This window comes from Mauremys mutica, chromosome 9 (genome assembly GCF_020497125.1).
Source record: "Mauremys mutica isolate MM-2020 ecotype Southern chromosome 9, ASM2049712v1, whole genome shotgun sequence".
In the NCBI taxonomy this organism is placed as follows: domain Eukaryota; kingdom Metazoa; phylum Chordata; order Testudines; family Geoemydidae; genus Mauremys; species Mauremys mutica.
The window spans coordinates 62,611,257-62,618,419 of NC_059080.1; the positions used below are offsets into that span (position 1 = coordinate 62,611,257).

The 7,163-nt window shown below is 42.6% G+C and overlaps 1 long non-coding RNA gene across 1 annotated transcript; it reads right to left on the reverse strand.

Moving 5' to 3' along the window:
- Window positions 1-207: 207 nt before the first annotated feature.
- Window positions 208-6,108, reverse strand: LOC123377708. The gene is made up of 3 exons (XR_006582284.1): window positions 5,397-6,108; window positions 2,205-2,377; window positions 208-608 (listed from the first exon to the last, which is right to left on the reverse strand). It is a non-coding gene; the product is annotated as an uncharacterized LOC123377708 (long non-coding RNA).
- Between the last annotated feature and the right edge of the window lie 1,055 nt (window positions 6,109-7,163).

The following is a 7,163-nucleotide window of genomic DNA, read 5'->3' on the forward strand; positions in this document are numbered from 1 at the left end:
CTAATCCCTTATAAACAAGAGCATCTCTATTACAGGGCGCTCCATTCAGATTAGCTGGCTACAGGGGCCTAAGGCCAAGAGACCAAAGGACAGACCTTCTCCTTAATTGCAGGGAGTCCACACACCTCAAGGCACCAAAGGCCTCAATCTGTCCCATAAAAGAGAAAGAGGCTCGTGAAATGCACCCTGGCTACAGGGTTGTCATGCTGACTAGACTGCCAACAAGTCATAATGCCAAAAGGGCATGAGGGCAGAGACCTTACCCTGAATTACTGCTCAGGGTTCCAAAGAGCTCAATATCCCCCACATAAGTGACAGGAGCATGACTTGCACTCTAATTACAGGGTAACCATTCACCCTAGCCAGTTAAAGGAGCATAATTCCAAAAGGCCATGAGAGCACAGAATTGAACCCTAGTTACAGGGTGGTCACACCGCTCAAGGTATTAAAAGGCTCAATAGCCCCACATGAGCCGAGCCTTAACTACAGGGAGCTCACTCTATCCAAAGTCCCTTTCCTTCTCCTCCACCTACAGTGACTTGCTTTCTTTCCTTCTATTTTCTCGCCGCTTCTTAAAGGCTTCTTTCTTCTTTTCTTTCTTGGAGGTGCTGAAAAGAGAGAGACAGAGAGGTTAAGATCACCCTGGGACAGGGTTCAGCAGGCTCCGTGTCCCCAACACAACCTGAGTGTGAACGAGCGAGGCGGCCTTGTTTTCCCTGAGTCTGCACACAGCCTGGAAATCTGGCTCCAAGAGAGTTCCATGGCATCTTCATACTCTGCACTGGGATTCCACCACCTCCCAAGCCTCCCCTGGTCAGAACACTACCTAATAAAGTCCTACTTCAAACATAAGATCTCCAGATCTTCCTTTGACAACTACTACACTAAGCTTCTCTGAATCATTAATACAAAGTTAGTAGAGGTCAGGTGATTAAGGCAACTTTGAATTAACTGACATCTATAACTAAGTCAGTGACTAAAGCAATATTTATGCTTTCCAGCCTGAGGCTTTGGCTACACTTACACTTCAAAGCGCTGCCGCGGCAGCGCTTTGAAGCGCTAAGTGTAGTCAAAGCGCCAGCGCTGGGAGAAATCTCTCCCAGCGCTGTCCGTACTCCACCTCCCTGTGGGGAATAACGGACAGCGCTGGGAGCCGCGCTCCCAGCGCTGGGGCTTTGACTACACTGGCGCTTTGCAGCGCCGCAATTTGCAGCGCTGGAGAGGGTGTGTTTTCACACCCTGCTGCAGCGCTGCAAATTTGTAAGTGTAGCCAAGCCCTGAGCCTCCACTTCAGTGTTTTCTAAATTTGCCTGGTTCCCCATTCATCTCCTATGTCAGCATTTTCCTTCTTCAGCCTGGGATCCCACAATTGCTGTTGTGTTAGCATTTCCCACGCCAGCCTGGGTCTCCATCCCTTCCCCCACCTTAGAACTTCCTGACTCAATCTGGCCCTCTGCCCCTTCCCTCTCCCTCCTCACCACTAGCCCTGTTCCAATCTGCTTCAGTGTTTCCTGCCTCAGCGTTAACCCCATTCTCCCCAACCTAAATGTGAGCCCTGTACTCCCCTGCCTCAGCGCTTCCCACCATTGAGTCCATATAGGGTGACCAGATGTCCCGGTTTTATAGGGACAGTCCCGATTTTGGGGGCTTTTTCTTACATAGGCACCTATTACCCCCCCCAGCCCCTGTCCTGATTTTTTATACTTGCTGTCTGGTGACCCTAAGTCCATACATCCTGCCTGCAGAAAACACTGAAGAAGAGGCTGTTGGGGTTACTTCAAAGGGCTCTTGGCCCCCTTCTGCCCCTTCTCAGGCAGGGGAATAGTGGAGAGGAGCGAAACTGCTCTCTCTCCACTTATGAGAAGGGCACCCCTGAGGAGCTGGGCTCATTAATTCCCTCTGAGCCCTGCCCTCTAATGGACAGAAGAGGGTCAGAGAGCTGGAGGAGCATGGCCTGGGGCAGGGGACTCCATCCATCCCCTTAGGGGATGAGGCAGGGGCTCCATGCCTGGGCCAGGGTGGCAGCAGGGATAGCCCTGTGCAGAGGTGTGAGAGTAGAGCTGATCCTGACCACCACATCTCTTCCTGCAGACAACCAGGCCATCGCCTACTGCCCCAGCATAGCTGCCCACCCCACCTCTTCCTTCAGGACTAGGCCATCCCATGCTAGCCCAGCCCTCTACTTACAAAGACTGGGCCATTACCCATTGTGCTCTGGCACTGAGCCCATCCTGCATCTTCCTTCAGGGCCATGTCATCCCCTGCTGTGTCCCTTGCAGTCCTTGATTCATTTGGGCAATGATGATGATGGATTCTGGAAAATGTCCTTTGCTGGCCGTCCTCTGGGGTCAAGTATGACAGCTATTTTAACTGTGCCCTGAAAAATCAAAAAGCTAAGTGTTGTACCCAAGGATAAAAGGTATCAAGTGTATTTAGGATATAGAGGTAAAATATAAGAATTAATGTTTTAACACAGGGCCTACAGAGCTCAGGCTTGTATAATATTTACCTTAGCCAAATTAGCATTTAGGATAAATTAGCTATATTGCAAAGATAAATTAACGTAAGTAAGTTAATAATTAAACTTGCTGCGCTTGTGTCTATGTCTGTGATATGCTGATGTTTTGAAAATATCGGCTAAGTTTGGATAATAATGTCTATGAGAGATCGGTAGACACCAAAACATGACTATTGGTAGCAGGGGTGAAATGTCAGAGACTGTTACTGTGGTGATAAGGTGACATAATTGTTAATGAGTAGAAGAGAAATAACAAGCTAGCCTATGAAAAATGGGGCACCCAAAAAGGAGTGAGGTGTGGAGGTTCAAATAAGGAAAAGGAGTTAAAACTTCATAAATATGGATGAGCCCCAGTTGGTGTCAGCGTAACACATTATAAAAGTTGAAACCTGGCCCGCATGCCTTGGTGGGGGAGACACCATGATGACCACCACTGGTGGTGCTGATCATGGTGAGAATAATGACAAATAGGTCAGGTTTTTCCACAGGGCATGCCGTAAATAATGCAAACACAGTGGAACTTGGTTTATCTGATGTAATTGGGACCGGGGCCAGATCGGATAATCAAAAATTCAGATAATCAGCAGAATGAGCAAAGAGGTTATTTTAAGCTGAGGAGTTGCTTTAAAACTGGCTGACCCCTCCCAGGCAGCAGGGCTCAGACTGCGGTAACTTGCCACAGGGGGCCATGAAGCTGTGGGGCCCTGGGCAACTGGAACAAAAAGGATGAGAAACACTGTTCTTGTTTGTGCGCTGGTGGTTTGGTTAATACAGAAAGCGAGATAACGGAGGCTTGGATAAATGGGGTTCTACTGTACTAAAATAAAAGGGATAACTGGTGCAAACACACAGGTAGGGCTACAATTACACATCACAAGTGAAATCATAATTACACTTTCACCACAAATTTCAAGTAAGGGCATGGAAAAAGAGTCTTTTCTCTTCTCCTCTCCAAATATATATTAAGGGTGAAATTTTGTTTTGGCCAGAATTAGCACATCTCCACAAACATGGGCCAGTGGAGACTCGTTTCTATTTACACTAGTATAGGAAACAGCTGAAGCCCATCTGCTCCTGTTCTTTACCAGTGCTGAGCAGCAGAGAGAGAAAAGGAAAGCCTTGGCAAAATATATATATATTACTCCTACCAGGCTCCTTCAGCACAAACCCTGCTCAACTAGAAGGTTAAATACGTCAGTCCAGAAAACCAAAGCTGCTTCTTTTCCCCTCCAACCTCACTACCAACTTGTAAGATCCTGGCTAATTTGAAGCAGTTTATTGGACTAAGCATCCCATCATGCAGATAGGGGCTGATCCTGCTCTTCTTGAAGTCAATGAAAAGACAATAAGAGCTGGATCTTACCTTCAAATAGCACTACAAGAATGTGAGGCGCTTCCAGGAATTAATATTGTACCTTAAAACTTAATGGTATTTCTGCTGTATTTGTATGAGAGAATTTTCAAATGTTCACTGTTTTGTCACTGTAGTACTATTTTTTTTAAAAGGTACCAGAACAGATACAACTTAGATAATTTTTTACCTCAAGGTTCCCAAGACACAGACAAGGTTTTCATCTCGAGGCCAAAAGACCAAAAACATCAATACTACACATTAAATATTAGTCACATGCCAAATTCCATGTTTCAAGATTCAGTTGTTTTGAGTTATTTCAAACATATACAAGTCACAATAATGAACAGGAAATGTATTTTCTCCTTTTCATAATTAAAAGGTCAAAATGTCTTTTTGCTCAAACTTTCCAAAATATTCACCTCTGTGCACAGATCAAAAATGGAAAATGTGTGCCTCAAAGGTGAATATTTTAGTAAGTTAAGGCCTTTGAAAATGTTGTGTTAGCAAGGAAGTGGTTTGCAACCTTAACAATGACATTTACTTGCTTTCGTGTTTTAAAAAGAAATATGCACCACAGGTCTTAGGAACACTCATACCAATATCTGTTTAGCGATGGGCCTAGGCCACAAAGTTTAAATCTGGATCTGAACTTGTTTGGGTTGTTCCAATTCAGGATTTTGGTTCAGTGTCCATCTCTAATTTCAGTATGTGAGTGAGTCTGTTCTCTATCAGGAAGAGATGCTATTTTGATGCTACTGTTAAGCAAGGATTCTATGTAATGGAAAGTACAGTAGGATTGAGACACAGTAGCACCATTAGAAAGCAATTTAAATCAATTCTAAATTATTTGTTTAATTTAGAATTTGATTTAATCATTATTAAATCAGCCATTTTCTTTTCAATTATAGATCTTCATTTATAACTCTGAAGCTTCCTAATGTCCAGCGTCTTCACAGTTTTCTTTACACTTGTTTACACCTCTAGCTCGATATAACGCTACACGATATAACACGAATCTTGGATATAACACAGTAAAGCAGTTCTCGGGGGGGCGGGGGAGGGGACTGCACACTCTGGTGGATCAAAACAAGCTCGATATAACGAGGTTTCACCTATAACACGGTAAGATTTTTTGGCTCCCAAGGACAGCGTTATATCAAGGTAGAGGTGTATTTATACTGTTTGCAAGGTAGCATGACAAGCATCAGACAGGACATAACATTTTCAAATGCTGAAGCCAATTCTTTCAATTCAGCTGCGTAGGAAACAGACACCTTCCAACAACAAAGTGGGTATTCACCCAAGAAAGCTCATGCTCCAATACGTTTGTTAGTCTATAAGGTGCCACAGGACTCTTTGCTGCTTTAACAGACTTGGGTAACCTAAGAAAGCTCTTTATGGGAAAAACTGAGAAGGTGCATAGCCACAGTTCATCAGGAAGTAGCCACCATACTGAGTGGTCCCTCTCACCCTTACTATCCTAAAAACAAATCAAAGCAACATGCACTTACAAGGAATGCTTACCAAATACAATGCAGTCTCTAGTGGTCAGCTAATTCCTGTCCATGCTAAATAGTAAAATAAATAAATCAGATTCAGGTACTGAAGGGAAGAACATTTTTTTGTTATTTGTTTCACTGGCAGGCAAAGCGAGAAGAGACTTTAATGCAAGGGGACAGTCTATTTCCTCTCTTCTATTTCCAATCTGAGGCATCGGAACCAGGTATTTCTTAATTTTAACCACCTAGATTTTGGGTTAGCTGGCCACAAGATCTGGGGTTTAGCCTGCTGGTCAGAAGGAATGAGGATCTAGCATTCTGATCAGCCACACCCATACTAGCCGGCCTCACTTTATCCAATACAACTCTCAGAATAATAAATAATAATAATTCCAGATCTGAAATATTTTGATTCTACTTAGCTCTTCAAAATGGAAGCACAGCCTGGAACACACTGAAGCCACTTTGAGGACACATGAAGAAAGTGACCAACTACCTCTCGTTTTTTAAGTGCTTCCTATGGTTTGCAGTCATAAGGCCAGATTGTCCTCTACACTGGAAAAGTACAGGAGACAAGATTTTATATGCTGAGTTTTCCTATGACTTTTGCACAGCTTTGCCCCATATGGGCAGAAATTTGGCTCCATACACCCTCAAATCCCCTGCACAACAATGCATTCTGGTATCACAGCATTCATGATGACACAGTTCCTAAAGAACAATTTTTTCCTCTTAGAAATGTACTAGACTTCACTGTGTTACTTATCTTTTATAAATCTTCCCCAGAGTAGTCATTCACAGTATCCATAGATGGGCTGGATTCCCCATTTCTTCTACAAATTTCTCTATCTAAAGATCAACAAGAATAAGTTATTTTGTATGCAGAATAAATAGTGTCTTTTCATTACCTACCAACTTAATTTTAAAAAGTCTCATAAAAGCTCTCCAATTCTCTCTTTTCATAGAAAATTTTCATAAAAATAAAGATACTAAAATACCATTCTGCTATTCATATAGCAGATACATCAGTACAAATTTGTTCAAATTAGAAAACAGAGATTCAAATGACCAGATTGAAGTACTACAAACTTTACTAAAAACACATAGAGCAGGTATTGCTTTGATGAGTTTGAGGAAATATTTTGCTCTGACAAGATCCTTTATTTATAAAGACTGGATCTGTGGTTAGTATAAAAAGAGATTTCAAATTTCTGCAACACCATCATGTTTAATATGCAGCTAAGTAGCTGATGCAGGCACTTACCTAATTTACTGTTTCCTCAAAACCTTGAAATGTACTTTTGCAAGTGGGTGTTGTTGGAGTCAAGCTCTGAGTGAAAGAGAGATTATTCTGGAACTCCAGAGCTACATGAAAGCCTGTCTGTTTGGTAGTAGAGAGCAATATAAGAAGAAAAAATGAACCAACGTTTCCATTTGGCCAAACTATTAATAATCCGAATTACAGAAATTAAAGATGAAAAAGAGCTAACTGTTTAGTTTACCTCTTGTCAGGGCAGGATTCTTCCCAATTGCCTTTAATGTAAAACAAACAAAAGCAGCAGTAGAAAAATGTATTTGGTGGTTCTAGGTATCAGTATCTTGTGATAGTGCCAGATTTGCAAAAGCTGGCCTCCCTTTTTATGATGGCAAATATGGGGGCACTGGGTTACACACCTAATTTGTGCAGGAGCAATTAGATATTTAGACATCCAAGAAATGTTAATGCAGGTATAAATAACTAGGCTGACAATTTTACAGGTGAAAAAAAAAAGAGGCTGGTAAAAGCCAGGAA